The sequence below is a fragment of the Channa argus genome, chromosome 20 (genome assembly GCF_033026475.1).
Source record: "Channa argus isolate prfri chromosome 20, Channa argus male v1.0, whole genome shotgun sequence".
Classification (NCBI taxonomy): domain Eukaryota; kingdom Metazoa; phylum Chordata; class Actinopteri; order Anabantiformes; family Channidae; genus Channa; species Channa argus.
This window is the reverse complement of record NC_090216.1, coordinates 19,352,284-19,358,539: the sequence shown is the minus strand read 5'-3', so window position 1 is coordinate 19,358,539 and position 6,256 is coordinate 19,352,284. Positions and strand designations below refer to the sequence as shown.

Below are 6,256 nucleotides of genomic sequence, written 5' to 3'. Positions count from 1 at the left end.
TCCAGAATCCAGAATCGTATTGCGTCACTTCCTGTTTCTGCTTACTCCTGGGTTTCTACTGAAGGACTGTTTACTGATTAATTGTAGCTCTTATTTTCATTTAAATAAGTGATTTCTCCACACAAGAATTAATACTTGTATTGTATTACACAAGCACCTGCTCTTGTAAAACATAACCAGCTAACGTTTACAAATTCCACATTTCACCTATTTTAGCTTCGCTAGCTTAGCAGTTATCCATTAGCAATGGCTTCTCTGTCTCCCTCTGTCTCTACTTCTCTCACTTGCTCGGTGTGTCTCATGTTTTCTCTGCCTACTTTAGTGATAATGGTATATGTAATAAGTGTAAGGTTTTTGCAGCTTTGGAAGCGCGGGTTCGCACCATGGAAATCAATTCAGCTGGTCAGGCCCCGGTAGCTGGTGCGGGCCGACCTAGCGTAGCCCCTGCTAGCTGTCCCCCGGCAGTTCCCGAGCAGCCGGGAAGCCAGTCTGGCTGGGTAACGGTTCGTAAGAGATCTAATGCTAAACAGATGCCCGAGGTTCACCACCAGTCGGTTCACGTTTCTAATCGATTTTCCCCACTCAGCGACACACCCGCTGAGAAACCAACTCTGGTAATTGGCAGCTCCATAGTCAGAAACGTGAAGTTAGAGACTCAGTAAGATTATTATTCAAGTGGGAGTTAATGACGCCCGATTATGCAAATCGGAGGTCACTAAAACGAACGTTGAATCGGTGTGTAACTTTGCTAAAACAATGTCGGACTCCGTAATTTTCTCTGGTCCCCTGCCAAATGTGACCAGTGACGACATGTACACCCGCATGTCGTCATTCAACCGCTGGCTGTCTAGGTGGTGTCCAGCAAACGATGTGGGCTACATAGACAATTGGAAACGTTTTTGGGGAAAACCTAGGCTGATTAGGAGAGATGGCATCCATCCTACTTTAGATGGTGCAGCTTTCTTATCCAGAAATATGGCTGGTTTTATTAAACAACCAAAAGTATGACAATCCAGAGTTGAGCCTAGGATGCAGAGATCCAGTCCTACACACCTCTCTGCAGTGTCCTTACAGCCATCACCCCCCACACAACTCCCACATACCTATAGAGACTGTCTGTTCCCCAACCAACTAAATTGAATAAATAATAATCTAATAAAAGTTAAGACTACTCCTCTTACAGAACAAAACCCCAAAACTATTAAATGTGGATTATTAAATATCAGATCTCTCTCTTCTAAATTCTCTGTTAGTAAATGACTTAATAAGTGATCATCAATTCGATTTATTTTGTCTCACTGAAACTTGGTTGCACCAGGAAGAATATGTCAGTTTAAATGAGTCAACCCCCCCAAGTCATATTAATTATCATGTTCCTAGAAGCACAGGCCGAGGTGGAGGAGTAGCAGCAATCTTCCATTCCAGCTTATCAATAATTCCTAGACCTAAACATAGTTATAACTCATTTCAGACCCTTACTCTTAGCCTTTCACACCCAAACTGGAAAATTCAAAAACCACTATTATTTGTTATCGTGTACCGTCCTCCAGTCCCTTATTCAGAGTTTTTGATTGAATTTTCTGATTTTCTATCTGATTTTTAAGTCATTATAGTGGGTGACTTTAACATTCATGTAGATGCTGACAGTAACTGCCTGAGCATTGGGTTTAATTTATTATTAGATTTAATTGTTTTTTCCCAAAATGTAAATAAACCCACTCACTGTTTTAGTCACACCCTAGACCTTCCAATATGTATGGATCAGATAAACTATATGTATGGACTATACAACAGTTAGGGAAAAATTCCACTATAGCAGATGCTTAAGTCAAAAGGCTGTCCACAAATTTAAAGAAATTATTTTTTCATCATTTGCTTCGCCATTTATCAATACAATACAATACAATGTTACTCCTGCACAAGTATATTATCTTGTTGACAATTCTGCAGCCTCACTACGTTCAATACTCGATAGTGTTGGCCCTCTGAAAAAGAAGGCAGTAAACCAGAAGAGGCGACCTCTATGGTATAGTTTGCAAGCACGCAACTTAAAACAAGCAACACGAAAGTTAGAAAGGAAGTGGCATTCCACAAATGTAGAATGTAGAATCTCATTTAGCCTGGAAAAATATTTTAAAAATGTACAAAAAAGCTCTCTGTGATGCCAGAACAGCATATTATTCATCATTAATAGAAGAAAACAAGAACAACCCCCGGTTTCTGTTCAGCACTGTAGCCAGGCTGACTAAGAGCCATAGTTCTGTTGAGCCTACTATTCCCTTAACTCTGAGCAGCAATGACTTCATGACCTTCTTTATGAATAAAATTGTAGGTATTAAAGAAAGAATTCACCAGATCCTCCCCCCAAATATTACAGATAGATCTTCATGTACAGCAGTGCTAGAATCATGGATAAGGCCCCACTCCCTGTTAGACTGCTTTTTACCCATAGATCTCTCTGAGCTAACTTCAATTATTACCTCATCTAAACCAACAACCTGTCTGCTAAACCCTATTCCAACTAGACTGCTCAAGGAAGCTTTACCCTTAATAGATACGTTCGTATTAGATATCATCAATCTGTCTTTAGAAGCAGACTATGTACAACAGGCCGATAAGGTAGCTTTAATTAAACCACTACTTAAAAAGCCTTGTCATGATCCAGGTGTTTTAGCCAATTATAGACCAATATCTAATTTCCCTTTTGTTTCTAAAATAATTGAAAAAATATTTGCAAAACAATTATGTGACAACCTTTATAGGAATAATTTGTATTAAGACTTTCAGTCAGGATTTAGAGTTCATCATAGTACAGAAACAGCACTGGTAAAAGTCACCAACGATCTTCTCATGGCCTCAGATACTGGACTCATCTTTATACTTGTTCTGTTAGATCTTAGTGTTGCATTTGATACCATTGATCACAACACTTTATTACAGAGACTGGAAAATGAAATTGGGATTAAAGGAACTGCGCTAGGTTGGTTTAAATCTTATTTATCTGATAGATTTCAATTTGTTCGTGTTAATGATAAATTCTCCATGCACACAAAGGTTAATTATGGAGTTCCACAAGGTTCTGTGTTAGGACCAATTCTTTTTACTTTATATATGTCTCCTTTGGGGCAACATTATTAGAAAGCACTCCATAAATTTCCGCTGATATGCTGATGATACCCAGGTATATAATCAGTTAATAAACCTTCAAGCCTACAAGATAAAAGGCCTGGATGTCCCAAAATTTTTTACCTTTAAACTCAGACAAAACTGAAGTCATAGTATTTGGGCCCAAAAATCTCAGAAATATGATGTCCAACCATATTGTTACTCTAGATGGCATAAGTCTGGCCTCCAGTACTACTGCAAGGAACCTTGGAGTTATTTTTGACCAGGATTTGTCCTTTAACTCACATATAAAACAAATCTCTAGAACAGCCTTCTTCCACCTACGGAACATTGCCAAAATTAGGAGCATCCTGTCTCAAAGTGATGCCAAAAAACTGGTCCATGCATTTGTTACCTTTAGGTTGGACTACTGTAATTCCCTACTTTCAGGATGCCCAAGTAACTCCCAAAAGAGCCTGCAATTACTCCAAAAGGCTGCAGCAAGAGTGCTCACTGGAACTAGCAAAATAAATCATATTTCACCTTCACTACCTTCTCTCCATTGGCTTCCCATTAAATCTAGAATAGAATTTAATGGTCAGGCTCCATCATATATAGAAGACCTCATAGCACCATATCATCCCAGTAGACCACTTCGATCTCAGAATGCAGGCCCACTTGTGGTTCCCAGAATTTCCAAAGGTAGAATGGGAGGTAGAGCCTTTAGCTATCAAGCTTCTCCCCTGTGGAACCAGCTGCCAGTTCTCATTCGGGAAGCAGACACCCTCTCTACTTTTGAGTCTAGACTTAAAACCTTACTCTTTAATAAAGCATATAGTTTATTATAGTTATGCTGCTATAAGCTTAGACTGCTGGGGGACCCAGCCCCTGATGCACTGAGCTTCTTTCCTCCTTTTGACCCTCTCTCCTCTCCTCTCCTCTCACCCCGCAATTGTCTCCACTGTATCTCATTAACTCTGACATTAACACACTAACTGTGTGTTTTCTCCCGTAGTTGTCTTTGTCCTTCTGTGTCCCCCTCTCTCTCTCCTTTTCTGCAGGTGTCCCTGGCATTGAAGCTGTGTGTCTTCCAGCATGCAGCTACTGGTCCTACCAAGCTGCCCGATGTTTTGTTGTTGCTTTTTGTTGCTCTTTTGTTTTCTCTCTTCACTTTCCACTCACCCCACTCACAGAGCAGATGGCCGCCCAGCCTGAGCCTGGTTCTGCTGGAGGCTTCTTCTGTTAAACTGTTTTTTCTCTCCACTGTTGCCTATGGCTTGCTCCAGGGGGAATTGTTGGGTTCTCTCTATACATCTTTATAATCTTGACTTTATTCTGTAAAGTGCCCTGAGATGACTTTCTTGTGATTTAGAGCTATATAAATAAAGTTGAATTGAATTGAATTGAATTAACAACAATACAATACATCAATACAAGACCATGGTTGGAGACAGACCTGGTGATTGGTGAGAAAGGCTGACCACCACGAGAAGAGATTGGGAAGAGAGGTGGAGGCTAGCGTCTGTGGCGGAAGCCCTCCGGGGGCCGGGCTGCATGGCTGGAACCAACCAATGGAGGATCAGGTGTTGGACCTTAAGGGATTTCAGCAGACCCAGGAATAGGAACTGTTGTTGTGCCGGTCAGCTGGGAAACAGGAACAAGAGATGCGATGGCTGCCTCTGGAAGGGCAACTAGTTTGGGACCAGGAGAACTGTTGGCCAGCTTGATAACAGCAACAGGCAAGATGTCAGCCAACCAAGGGACGGGAACAGGATCAGATTCCTGACAGACGTCGGCCGACCCGAAGGCAGGCGCCGGGACAGGATCAGAGTTGGCGCTAGCCGACCCGGAGACAGGTGCTGGAATAGGATCAGAGACAGCGCCAGGCAGGAAGTTGAGTGACCCGGAGAAAGGTGCCGAAACAGGGTCAGGGAACAGGACTGGTGACAGCTGACCCGGAGACCAGAACAGGAACTGGACAAACAGGAACAGGGACTGGACCAGCAGCAGCTGACCCCAGCGCTGGGACAGGAACCGGAACCGGGCCAGCAGCAGCCAGGCCGGAGATAGATACAGGTACAGGACCAGAACCTGTGGTGGCATCTGGAGGCAGGATCAGGAACCAGAACCGGAAAGACCAGCGCGCAAGTTGCACTGTCTGGGAGTAAGACAGAGGATTTGGCAGGGGACTGTGGGTTGAGCTGGTTATAAATGAACCAGGGAACAGGTGAAAACAATCAGAATGATGACTGGAGGAATTAAACATGAGGCAGGGAAGGGACTAAATAATAAAAGTCCAGGGCAGGAAGTGGAATGGAGGTCTGGATCATGACAGAAAGAGAGAGAGAGTACAGTGTGGAATGTGGAATACTCAGATGTCAAGGTGGCCTATTATTGGAAGTGATGTGGATAATGATGATATAGAATGAAAACTTGAACTCTAATCATCCAATTTTCTGAGTTGCACTGCAACCTTCTGATTATGTTTGTCACAGCTGTGAGGCTGGTTCAAATTTCCCTGGTGATCAACACTGTCTCTCCTCCCTGCTCTCATATCCTCCTGTCTCTTTCTCTCTCCTGTTTCCTAATCAGCCTCACTCAGTTCACCTCTTGGCTACCCCATATAAACCCTATTCACCTGCTCCTCTCTGCCAGATCGTCTTTCTGTTTTTCCCAAGTAACAAGTTGCAATTTTGAACTAAGAAAACTTGAAGAACCGAAACTCAAAATTTTACAGCTGTTTATACAAACTTGTGAAATGTACATAGTAATATAAAACACAAGTAACATTGCTCAGTTGTGCACAATGTTAATTACAGTATGCGCGTGCACTTTGGTGGCAACATTTTTTTTCCCCCAACATTGCATGCTTCTGGTCACGTACTTCAGTGGTCTGTAAAAAAATCCAAGGGCAAAATATGAAATAGTCATATCATAAATTACAAAATTACCAAATCATTGTTTACAATACATAAACAATGATTTATGAAATAATTGAAATATAATGGTGTCTTACAAAAAATCCATCACTTTTACCTGACAACTGTCATTAAACCCTAAGACTCACTCTACATGTTTTCAGATCTTTTTGGAGGTGTGGAGAGAGAGTTTGCTCTCTGGCTAGCTCTTTCTAACAAACCAGCACATAAAT

The 6,256-nt window shown here is 42.0% G+C and overlaps 1 pseudogene; it reads left to right on the top strand.

The window, feature by feature from the left end:
• The first annotated feature begins 246 nt into the window (after positions 1 to 246).
• LOC137106101 (uncharacterized) lies at positions 247 to 1,067 on the top strand (annotated as a pseudogene).
• The last annotated feature ends 5,189 nt before the right edge of the window (positions 1,068 to 6,256 follow it).